Below are 13908 nucleotides of genomic sequence, written 5' to 3'. Positions count from 1 at the left end.
ACTGAAGAAACAGAGTCTGAACACGCCCCGTGTCCAGCGAACACGGGGGCGTGCCCAGGAAGCAGTAGAAAAGACAAACCAGTAGAAGCTTCCATTGCCCACCACGGGGCCGTGTCCAGCGAGCACGGGGGCGTGGTGAAAGTACAGCAGGCGCATTAATTGTAATTCGCAATTACAATTAATGAAGTGAGAGAATGTCAGACGGGCACGGGGCCGTGTCCAGCGGACACGGGGCCGTGTCCAGCCTTCTGTTCAGCCTATAAATAGAGGAGCTTGGCTTCATTCTCTCTCATCCCTTGGCACACCACCTCTCTCACACCTCATCCACCACCCACCACCACCATAACACCATCATCCACCACCATCATCCATTGTCCATCGTAGAGTGTGTGAGTCGTCTCGGGATCCAAGATTGATCGTAAGAGTTCTTGACAATCAAGGCCATGTTTGCCTAAGTCTCTTACATCACTTGGTGAAGACAAGTGTTTAGTATAATACTTTTTATTTTTAATCTTTTGCACTTTTTATTTGGTTTTGTATTAATGACTTTAATAACTAGTTACTTATGTTGAAGGTGATCTTTCCTTATCGTTTGTCCGTGGTGTCTTGGCATTATTTTACTGTCTATATAAAATAAAAGATTTTCACCATTCATATCTCCACGGTCTATATGGAGGTATGTTGGCTACCTGGTCGGGGGTTAAGGGAACGGTTTGGTAAGGGTCTTGCCCTTGTTCAGCGTTTAGAGGTCCTGCTTGGGACCTGGGTCAAATTTAGTAGGATCTCCTTCAATGCCCATAGGTATTGGATGGCGGGGATCCAAACTCTTTGACCCCCTCATAAGTTAACTACTATTAATACTATAACCCGGCTATTTAGGACTGTATCCCTGCTGACTCAGACTACTTAGCCGAGGGTAACGTCACCGCCAAAAGCGGGGCCTACCATAATTTACATTAATAACTTAATTCATTATCTTTCAATAATCCGACCCTTTAGGATTGTATCCTTGCTGACTCAAACTACTGGGTTGAGGGTAACGTCGCCTTCAAAAGAGGGGCCTACTACAATAACTAAGATAATCTCTTAAACAAGTGCAAAAGTGCGAAAATAATCAAAGGTTATACTAATACACGTGTCGGATCCAAGTGATTCATCTTGTCTATCTGTTTTTATTTTATTTTTATTTTCAGCATTTAGTTAGTTTTTATTTTTCTTAGTTTAAAACATTTTTTTTCACTTTTTGATTTGATTAGACGTTGAGGATAAACCGGTATTAAAAGCTCTTGTGTCCTTGGACGACCTCGGTATCTTACCAACACTATACTACGTCCACGATGGGTGCACTTGCCCATATGTGTGTTTAGTGTTAGTGAATATCGTGTTTTATAAATTTAAAACTTGGCTAAAAGTGTAAAAAGGGCTTAAATACTCATCAAAATAATATTACACTACACACGCATCAAGTTTTTGGCGCCGCTGCCAGGGACACAAGGATTTTAAGAAAGTTAGGAATCAACGGCCTAATCATATTTTTATTTTTCTTTGATTTTTTTTAGGATTTTTCTTAGATTTTTAGCTTCTGCAGAGCTCAACACGGGGCCGTGCCCGCTGAACACGCCCCGTGCTCAATCATTGGAACTGGCAATCCTGTTTTAAGTCAGACAGTAGGCTGAACACGGGGCCGTGTCTACTCAACACGCCCCCGTGCCCAAGATTCAGTTGCTGAAAACAGAACCGTTAGATCTCGGCGGTTGGTAATTTCTGACACGAACATGAGTGATAGTAATTCTTTTTACTTTCGGCACTCTTATGGTTTGTGGTGTCGAATATGTGGAGGCGAACATGAGGAATTAAAATGTTTTTTCCTCACTTATAGGCCCCACTATATAGACCCACCGATTCCTTGTAACCTTAAGAGGGGTGAAAGTAAAAATAAGCACTATTTCTCCCTCGAATGCGCCCAGCCAGATATTCTAGGAGAAATGCTCCTTGACGAGCTATTTCAACTAGAAGAACTGCTTCTCAATTGGTCAAAAGAACTCAGGAAGGATTTTTTAGATCCATCCCAAGATGATGACCATGAGGAAATGTTGGAACCGCATTCCGACAACCTCGTTGCTCCCGAAAATACCTTCTTACCTAGAAAAGACGCGGACGATAGTCGTCCCTGTGCCGATTGTGCCGTGAAGGACTCCCCATCGACTTCGTTCGATGCATACATAGACCTGAGCGATTCGGCATACACCTTCTTTAACGAGATCCCGGGAAAGGGTTGGACTTGTCCACCTAGAATGAAAATAGGAATTACCCTCACCGACAACCTCTTGCGTTCTCGCCTTAGTATAGGACAATTAAGGTATCTTAGGCACTTTGGGGTTGTTCCAACAAGTCAAGAGCCACCCGATATAGATTAGCTCCTTAGTAAAGACAAAACTTCATAAGACAGCTTTCCGACACGGGGCCGTGCCCGGCCAACACGCCCCCGTGTCCACCAAAAGATTCCCCTCTGATCAGAACGTCAGAATACGGACAAACTGTGTCAGAATTTCATCTGCACACGGGGCCGTGTCCAGCGGACACGGGGCCGTGTCCAGCAGGCTGTCGTTTTCTATAAATGCAGCCAAAAATCCTGCACATTTGGACCAACTTGGGGACAGAGATTTGAAGGAATCTTCTCTCAAACAATCCTAGGTAAGTTTAAAAGAAGTTTCCAACAACCCATCTTGTCCTTTCCTCTTCTAGACATTTCCTTCTTCTTCATCTTTCTTCAAGAACTACCATGAAAAGTTTGAATTTTCAATCTTTGTGGTAGGGAACAATGAGTTTTGATCATAGAATCTTGGTAAAAACATGTTATGTAACATTGTTTAAAGTTATTTACTGTCAAAAAGCTTGCATAAATTCAGAAAATAACTTAAAAACCCAAGATTCCTTGCTCCAAAATTCTGCAGAAAGATGAACACGGGGCCGTGCTCAATGAGCACGGGGCCGTGTCCAGAAATTGTTTCGTCATATAAACTGCTTTTGGTTTATTTTTCGTAGAATGGCGAGTGAAAACAGCGAAACATCATCCGTTCATTCCTCAAACAGCCGAAGGGGAAGGAGGCCTTCCGTTGAAGCTACACTTGTGCACTACGTGATAGCGCTAAGGGAAGCTCTCGACGAAATGACGTCAGTAGAGGAGGTCCTCATTGACCGTATTAACGATCTTACAATGGGACTTGAAAGCAGCTTCCAAGAGATTAACCTTTTGCACCAAAGGTTAAACATTTTGGTAGCACCCCCTATGGAACCAGTCCTTCCACAACAAGACTGGAACTTGGCACTCGGTGTTAACAACCCTACCGGGTGGGGAGACTTTCCCGCAGAACCTCCTATGGAAAACCCACAAGAAGTTCCAGCGGAAGTTGAAACTCTTCAAACCAATGCAAACGAGCCCTCTTTTCTCCTTCCAAGGGAGGTAGAGGAGTGGCTTGCCGACATATGAGGAGAACCACACCTGAAAGGAGGAGTTCTACAAAGCCTTATCTAACCAAGACTAGTAGCTTCTTGGAAATTTTGCTAAATTAAAATAAAACATAGGGCTAGAACTCCATAAATTTAATATTTATGTAATTTTTATCTTTATAAAATGTCTCTCTATTAGCAATGTTATGATGGTTTTTAAGATTGATGGTTGTTTTGAGAATAAAACACACTCATGGTGGTAATGGATGAAAAAGGGAACGAGAAAAATGGAACCATGCACGAAGAACAGAGTAACCCGACAAAAATCTCCATCACAGAAGGCTCAACACGGGCCGTGCCCAACCAACACGGCCCCGTGCTGAGCCCCCTGCAGAAAATCACCCAGTTCAGGTAACTGGACACGGGCCGTGTTCAGCGGACACGCCCCCGTGTCCAGGCTTCTGTTTCAATTCTGTAATTTTTGTTACTGGCACTTGACCACGGGGCCGTGCCCGGTCAACACGGGGCCGTGTCCAGGATGCCAGTAACATAAATCTTTGCTTTTTAACCCACTTTTATACATTCTAATCAACCAAAAACATTATTTTTGGACACATTGAGGACAATGTGTAATTTAAGTGTGGGGGGATGCTAAAACCCTTGAAATTTTGCAAAATCCTAAACACAAGCCTTACACAAAACTCTATTGGAACCGCTAAACACCCCAAATTTTTTCAAAAACTTTTTCATTTTTTTTATTTACTTGTTTTAGTTTAAGTTGGGAATAACAAGTTCTAAAAAGGTTATATTTTTACAAGTTTACAACCGATAGCGTCGTGATAAAAAAAGAACCAACATAAGAAAATTATGAAACGGCATAACAAGTCTAGTTAAAATTCGATTATATATGCTTGGTCACATTAAAAACCCATTCCCACAAAAGTGAGTTTTGAGCCTTTATTGAGCACAAAAATACACATATTTAGATTAAATGCTCATTTTTCGTTTCTTGTGTGAATAGCCGCTCGGTCCTTACAAATCTAGAACTTGCCACGACGATACATTCCCGGTCCTTACCAACTTAAACCCAAGTAAGTAAATGATGGAGGCATTAGGACTAACCATTTTTTCTTTCAAAACCATTATTTTTCATTTTTTTTTACCTACCCAAAATCCCCCTAGATAGCCCCTTTGAGCCTAAACCTTTCATTTCATTACCCCAAAACCCTTTTTACCCACCAAAAACCTTTTTATTTCTTTTTATTTTAGTAACAAGTTCGCTTTTTCGTTAACTCACCTTTTTATGTGACGATGAAAAAAAAAATGATGATGATGAAGTCAAAAACAAACAAAAGCTATAAAAGCTTGTTTGGAGAAATACTTCAAAATAAAAAGTCACTAAAAACAAGGTACTTCACGAAAACCGACGCTTGTTACGATTTTCGCCCTTTTTACTAACCACTAACCAACCACCCACCTTTAAACCCAAGCCTTCACCCAAAAAGTCCTCTTGATATTTACAAAGGTAAAAAGTTAAAAAGGAGGAGGATTGATTGCTTGGCAAGCCTATGGAAGACGTGAGTTCCGTGCCGCTCTCGAGTGATTCACTAAAAATATACACCTTCGGCCGAGTGTTGACTGATCTCCCATGAGGTATGTGAACTTGTATATAAATGGAATTTTAATAAGGCATGCTATGCCCAAATAAGTAATTCATCTTATGAAACGTTCAAAATAAATCATAACGAATAGGGTTGTAAATAAATAAAAGTAAAACCTATAAAAACCTTGGATTCCCGACACTCTAGGACAAGCTAAAAAAACTTCTCTTCTACCTATTCCATTTGGGAGTGTAAGCCACATTTAAAGAGTTTTGCTTGAGGACAAGCAAAAGTTCAAGTGTGGGGGTATTTGATGTGTGTAAAATGCAACATATAAATCACATCAATTAAGGCATAAAACTAACCCTTTTTAAGTACTAATGTTGGAAAAAGAGTGTTTTTGTCTTCCTTTTGTATTTTCAGGATGAAATGAGCTCAAAATCACAAAAGAAGCAAAAAGACAACTAATTCTACCATAAAATACAAGAAAAGGAACAAAAGTGGACTGCCCGGACCCTCAACGGCACCTCCCAAGGCAAAGGAGAAGAAACAGAGTCTGAACACGCCCCGTGTCCAGCGAACACGGGGGCGTGCCCAGGAAGCAGTAGAAAAGACAAACCAGTAGAAGCTTCCATTGCCCACCACGGGGCCGTGTCCAGCGAGCACGGGGGCGTGGTGAAAGTACAGCAGGCGCATTAATTGTAATTCGCAATTACAATTAATGAAGTGAGAGAATGTCAGACGGGCACGGGGCCGTGTCCAGCGGACACGGGGCCGTGTCCAGCCTTCTGTTCAGCCTATAAATAGAGGAGCTTGGCTTCATTCTCTCTCATCCCTTGGCACACCACCTCTCTCACACCTCATCCACCACCCACCACCACCATAACACCATCATCCACCACCATCATCCATTGTCCATCGTAGAGTGTGTGAGTCGTCTCGGGATCCAAGATTGATCGTAAGAGTTCTTGACAATCAAGGCCATGTTTGCCTAAGTCTCTTACATCACTTGGTGAAGACAAGTGTTTAGTATAATACTTTTTATTTTTAATCTTTTGCACTTTTTATTTGGTTTTGTATTAATGACTTTAATAACTAGTTACTTATGTTGAAGGTGATCTTTCCTTATCGTTTGTCCGTGGTGTCTTGGCATTATTTTACTGTCTATATAAAATAAAAGATTTTCACCATTCATATCTCCACGGTCTATATGGAGGTATGTTGGCTACCTGGTCGGGGGTTAAGGGAACGGTTTGGTAAGGGTCTTGCCCTTGTTCAGCGTTTAGAGGTCCTGCTTGGGACCTGGGTCAAATTTAGTAGGATCTCCTTCAATGCCCATAGGTATTGGATGGCGGGGATCCAAACTCTTTGACCCCCTCATAAGTTAACTACTATTAATACTATAACCCGGCTATTTAGGACTGTATCCCTGCTGACTCAGACTACTTAGCCGAGGGTAACGTCACCGCCAAAAGCGGGGCCTACCATAATTTGCATTAATAACTTAATTCATTATCTTTCAATAATCCGACCCTTTAGGATTGTATCCTTGCTGACTCAAACTACTGGGTTGAGGGTAACGTCGCCTTCAAAAGAGGGGTCTACTACAATAACTAAGATAATCTCTTAAACAAGTGCAAAAGTGCGAAAATAATCAAAGGTTATACTAATACACGTGTCGGATCCAAGTGATTCATCTTGTCTATCTGTTTTTATTTTATTTTTATTTTCAGCATTTAGTTAGTTTTTATTTTTCTTAGTTTAAAACACTTTTTCTCACTTTTTAATTTGATTAGACGTTGAGGATAAACCGGTATTAAAAGCTCTTGTGTCCTTGGACGACCTCGGTATCTTACCAACACTATACTACGTCCACGATGGGTGCACTTGCCCATATGTGTGTTTAGTGTTAGTGAATATCGTGTTTTATAAATTTAAAACTTGGCTAAAAGTGTAAAAAGGGCTTAAATACTCATCAAAATAATATTACACTACACACGCATCACTAGTGGTTTCCAAAAGACTATTAACTTGTATAATCTTGGAACATACAAGTTAATATTGTAACACCGTAACCCGACTTGTATTAATCTATATGAAAGTCACATCCTTTGGGAAAGAAGTCTTCGTTCATTTATAACATGTGTTGGTGGTTCATGCTGTAACAGAACACCATGATGTAACCTGACATATTTTCATGTATAACATGTGTTAAGCCCCTGTTATAATGATATATAACGTGGGAAAGAACTCTTTGTTCGTTTATAACATGTGTTTGTTTTGCACATTTTGGAATGTATAACATGTGTTAAGCCTCTGTTATAATCTTTTTGTAACCTGTCATATATTCATGTATAAGCTAGGGGTTTACAAAACACCATGATGTGTATATACTGATCTAACATGTGTTACAATTTGTCTATTCGGAACATGTAATTGCTTAACATGTGACAAGGGTGAAAGCAGTCGACGGGGGCGATGAGTTTAATGGTGAGCTTAGTTAATATCGTAATCTTGTTGTAACCCCACTTGTATACATATGATAACATGTAAGCATCCATTATAACCCGACTTGTATTCATGTATATGAAAGTGGTTTGCAAGTTAATATGTGTACAAGTTAATATGGAACATACAAGTTAATATTGTAACACCGTATATGGAACATACAAGTTAATATGGAACATACAAGTTAATATTGTATAACGTGTGTTAAGCCTCTATTATAACGTGTGTTAAGACTTCCAGAATGGATGCATAAACTCCAATAGTAACTTAATAACATAGTATACCTGATATAACGTGTGTTAAGCCTCTTTTATAACGTGTGTTAAGACTTCCAGAATGTGTTAAGTCCATACCGTTTTAACATCATGTACTAGACAAAACAAAATAAGAGTCTCACATTACATATTACTAGTAAACGAAAATACATAGCACTAAGAAAATGGTGGAGCTTCCTTTGAAAGTCTGCCTTAGCTTTTCAACGGCTACCTTTGCTGCCTTAGCTTTTCAGCGGCTACCCTTGCTTTATTGTTTGGGTCGGTCTTGAAACGGTTTGTAAACATGTGGGTGTGCGTATGCCAGAGAAGTTATAAAAAAGTGTTTTCATGTCACACGTTACACGTGTTACGTTGTACATGAGTTTCATGTCACATGTAACACATGCATGTCCGAGAAGTTCAACCTATAACACGTGTTAGTTGTGTTGTGCTGTAACATAAACATAAACATAGTCATGATCCTTGAGCATATGATCCACGTTTGACGAAACCAACGGTCCTGAGAATTGGATCTTATTTCCCTTGAATCCATCACCGTCCTAATAACAAAAAGATAAGATAACCGTTAAGTCGTTAACCAGACATAAATATTAACACATTCATTGCCAGAAATTTTTTTTTCTCAGGTAACATCACAAAAACAGTTACTATTCAAATCAAAAAGCCCCAAACAAAGCAACCAAACCAACAAAAAACAGTTACTATTCAGATCAAAAGCCCAAACAAGCAACCAAACCAAGCATAACTTTTTAACACAAAAATAAAAACCTGCAAATTAATCTTACACAACTGAAACAACAACTAACAAAGTACACAGAACTAAAAACCTGCAATTAATCCGTCATACCCTAATACATGTCTCTAATACATCGTCATACCCTAATACATGTCTCTATAACATGTTACTATGGTTTAGCTGTGAAACAGGAGTTCAGACTATAACACGTGTTACGTTGGTTGTGCTGTAAGACAAACTTGGCTTAGCTGTGAAATAGGAGTTCAGACTATAACACGTGTTACGTTGGTTGTGCTGTAAGACAAACTTGGCTTTTCGTTTCTAAAAACAGATGTGCCGATTATTAGATGTCTAAAATTCAGCAACTAACAAAAGTACACATAACTAAAAACAACAAGATTACACGTTAAAATACGAAACATTAACGGTCTATAATTTGTAATCTATACGAACATTAACGGTTGTTCGTGTTTCAGAATAACGGTTGGAATTATACAAACTGTAACTTGTTATCTATAAGACACATTAACAGTCTAATTACGAACATTAACATCCACACAGTCCCCAAGCTCAAAATTTCAATCATCTAACAAATATTACCCTCGCACATAAAAAAAACCCCAAAATCAATCCAAACAAATTTTAAATCAAAAAATAAACAATTAAACCTTTGTAGTTGATATGAGTTCAACATTCGGATGGAGATCATTCCCCCAAATATAATCTTTTGATGAAAAACATTCGGGTTCAGATTGATACGATCTAAAGAGCTCGTCGACATCAGTGACCTTTGAGCAGTAGTTGATGATGGCAACATTTAGATCTGGTGCCGTTTTGAGCTAAATATATTCAGTTCCAGAACTGAATATAGGAACTGAATATATGGGTTGGGGGATGGCGGTGGCGGTGGTGGAGGGGCAGTGGTGGCAGTGGTGGGGGTTGTGCAGCGGGGGTCGGCTGATGGTGGTAAAGGTACAACGGTGGTGGGGGTTGTGCAACAGGGTTGGAGGTGTTTACGGTGGTGCCAGAGGTACAATACAGATGGTGGTGCGGTGGTGGTGATGGTGGTGTGGTGGAAGAGAGAGGTGTACGATGAGAGAGAGATTTGATGAAGAGAGAGAGAGAGAGAGAGAGAAACTAATCAGATTAAGGAAGAGAGAGAGGTTTGGGAAGATAAATGAGAAATAAATGTTGTCAAATCAAAGTACACAAAAGTCAAGATATCTTTTTGAATTAGGTAGTGTAAAAAGACAATCCTACCCTTCAAAGCTCTAAATTCATATGTTGATGTGGAGCAATCTAGGCCACATGTTGAGTTTGCAAAGTTTTTTAAAAATAAAGGGTTTCTTGTAAAGCATTGTCCTATATATATATATATATATATATATATATATATATATATATATATATATATATATATATATATATATATATATATATATATATATATATATATATATATATATATATATATGAAATAGAGTAAATGTCGCAATGCACGACGGTTTTGATCAATGTGTTTGTGTAATTGCTGGCATTAAATCTTGTTCTGTGATATTAATACTTGGTAAATGTATATAATCCAGATGGAAAATGAAGTGGATCAGGAAAACCCGAATAACGATAATAACGGGAACCAATTAGATAATAGTGCTATCCAACACATAGTGGCACAAGGGATTATAGACGCTATGCCATATATTATCAAAACAGTGAAGGAAGCGGAAAACAATAAAACTAACAGTGGAAATAAACGACCACCTACTGAACCCAGTCACAGCGTAAACAATGGACCCTTACTTCAGTTGCCTATTCCAAAAAGAAGAAGAACCATGTCATATGGTTGTTCTTACAAAAAATTCTAGTCTTGTAAACCAATGGAATTCTCTGGCAATGAAGGAGCCATTGCAGCTCTACGTCGGATAGAAAAGCCTAACGCAATCTTAAAAATAAGCAAATGTGCAGAAGAGGATAAAATCATGTTTGCTTTCAATCTTTTTAAGAATGCGGCTCTAGAATGGTGGAACACTATTCTCCAGTCTAGGGGAAGTGACAGATTCTATAATATGGAATGGACTGAGTTTAAGAACATGGTCGAAAGAAAATTCTGTCCTCCCAATGAAAAAGAACAAATAGCTAATAAGTTCTTAAACATTAGAATGACTGGAGTAGATTGCAAGGGTTACACTACCATATTCTTTGAATATGCTAGAATAGTGCCAACCCTAGCTTCACCAGAACCAGTATTAATCTCCCGTTACATCTGGGGATTAATCAGTGAGATCAGACATGTAGTCAAGGCAGCTAGACCACAAACCATAGAAGAAGCTGTAGAACTAGCAAATACCTTGACTGATGAATTTGTACGTACGCAAGAAGAAAACTAGAGGAAGAACCTAGTCCAATAGCTTACCTAAGAATTTTGCTACGGTAATTCCAACCGTGGGAAAAACATAGGTTCTATTTCTGCAGCTTACTGTAAGTCCTGCAAAAAGAAGCATTCGTGAAGATGTTCCACATACTGCAACTTCTGCAAAATACCGGGACATAAGGAAGAAGACTGTAGGAAGAAACCCAACAATGGAATATGCTTCAATTGTGGAGAAAAGGGGCATATTTAGCCAAACTGTCCGAAACTAGCTCCAGCCATGAACAACAAGACTACCAAGAATGCTAGAGCATTTGTTCTAACTGCAGAAGAAGCCAAGCTGATTCCGGACGTGATTGCCGGTACGTTTTTAGTTAATGATGTTTTTGCTAAAGTATTATTTGACTCTGGTGCGAACCAAAGTTTTATTAATACTTCATTTTGCAAACTTCTCAATCAACCATTAACTAAACTTCAACAACAATGCCTAGTAGAAACGGTAAATGGAGAATCCACTAAGATCACTGAAATCTTGCAGGGAGCAAGAATAGAAATTTTAAACCATAATTTTATTGCAAATCTTTACCCAATGAATCTGGCTGGATTTAATATTGTATTAGGAATGGATTTGTTAGTAGCCAATAAAGCCAGTATTCTCTGTGATCAAAAGTCAATACGAGTACATTCACCAAAGGGTGAAAAGATCACAATTAAATGAGACAAGCCATCTAGATCCACGAAATTCATCTCTGTGATGAAAACAACAAGTTATGCAAGAAAATGATCACTAGTGTATATGATTTCTATAATCATTAACACTAAAGGAAAGGAATTGAAAGATATTCCCATAGCATCTCAATTCTCAGATGTGTTTCCAGAAGAACTACCAGAACTACCACCGGACAGGGAAGTCGAATTCAGAATTCACCTACTACCAGGGACAACACCAATTGCCAAAGCACCCTACCGTTTGGCACCAGCAGAAATACAAGAACTGAAGAAACAGTTGAATGAACTTCTGGAAAAAGGATTCATACAGCCTGGTTCATCTCCATGGGGAGCACCAATCTTGTTTGTAAAAAAGAAGGACGGATCAATGCGTATGTGCATTGATTACCGAGAACTGAACAAGGTCACGATTAAAAATCAGTACCCATTACCGAGAATCGACGATCTGTTTGTTCAATTGCAAGGAGCTCGATTCTTTTCTAAGTTCGATTTACGCTCAGGATATCATCAATTGAAAGTACAGGAAGAGGACATTTCTAAAAATGCCTTCAGAACAAGGAATGACCATTATGAATTTACTGTTATGCCATTTGGTCTAACCAATGCCCCAACTGCATTTATGGACATGATGAACAGAATATGTAAACCATATCTGGATAAATTCATAATTGTCTTTATAGATGATATTCTCATTTACTCTAAGAGTAAAGAGGAGCATGCAGCGCATCTGCATACACTCCTAAATTTGCTGAGAAAAGAAAAGCTTTACGCTAAATTTTCAAAATGTGAATTTTGGTTAGAAGAAGTGCAATTCCTTGGACATCTAGTTAATCATGAAGGAATTCATGTGGATCCCACAAAGATCGAGGCGATTACCAAATGGAAAGTCCCCGAATCACCAACGGAGGTGAGAAGTTTTCTTGGACTAGCAGGTTATTATAGACGGTTTATCCGAAATTTCTCTAGAATAGCTATTCCTTTAACAAAACTGACCTGTAAATCTGTTAAGTTTGAATGGGGACCAAAACAGGAAGAAGCCTTTAGAATCCTTAAGAAAAGATTAACCAACGCACCCATATTAGCGTTACCAAAATAGGAAGAAGCCTTTAGAATCCTTAAGCAAAGATTAACCAACGCACCCATATTAGCGTTACCAGAAAGATTAACCAACGCACCCATATTGGACCCTTTGAGATTATTAGAAGGATAGGACCAGTAGCTTAGACTGTGGGGTATGGTGGGGCGGGGGTTTGGGGCATGGGTTGACACGTGTAACTTTGAAAACTCAATTCACAAACCCACTTTGTATGGGGTATGGTAGGCGTAGCTTGGCTGGCGTGGCCAAGCCACATCAGCTTTTTTTTAATATATATATATATATATATATATATATAACCATTAAAAACTACATAAACATACAAAATAATTATTAAAATAAACATACAAAATAATTATCAAAATAAAAAACTATCATTGTTCGTCGTCTTCGTCGGTTTCGAAACCAGGAATCGTTGAAACATGATCCACCAAATCAGATCGAAGGTTGTGATGTATATCCCTTGACTTGATCAAAAAATCATTTGCCGCTTTATCTTCGTCTGTTACGTTACCTGGTTGGGGGTCATCGTCATCATAGTAGGTAACGACCGCTCTACCTTCATCCTCCAAAATCATGTTGTGAAGAATGATACATGCGTACATCACGTTTCCAATCTGATCCTTGTCCCATAGTCGACAAGGCATTGCTAATATTCGCCACCTTTTCTTCAAAACACCGAATGCTCGCTCGACGTCTTTACGTGCAACCATTTGGACCCTGTTAAACTTTAATCTCTTTGGATCTATGGTACAGTGTTTTGTGAACGATTTTACGAAAACACCCCACTCTGGGTAAATCCTATCAACTAGGTAATATCCATACACGTACTCAACCCCGTTTACAAAGAAAGTTCCTTTGGGTCCTATACCATTTACCCGATCATTGAAAAGGGGCGAGTGATTTATGATGGTAATATCATTATGTGAACCTGGCATACCGAAGAACGCATGCCATATCCAAAGATCTTTGGACGCAACCGCTTCAAGCATGATGGCTGGCATCCCGTGAAATCCACTCGTATGAGCGCCTTGCCATTGGGTAGGACAAAGTTCCCAAGCCCATTTCATACAATCTAAACTACCTAGCATCCCGGGTAGCCCATGATAATCTGCGTGATGTTCCAATATTTGTTTCATGTCACT

Source organism: Helianthus annuus, chromosome 9 (assembly GCF_002127325.2).
Source record: "Helianthus annuus cultivar XRQ/B chromosome 9, HanXRQr2.0-SUNRISE, whole genome shotgun sequence".
Classification (NCBI taxonomy): Eukaryota; Viridiplantae; Streptophyta; class Magnoliopsida; order Asterales; family Asteraceae; genus Helianthus; species Helianthus annuus.
This window is presented reverse-complemented; position numbering follows the sequence as displayed.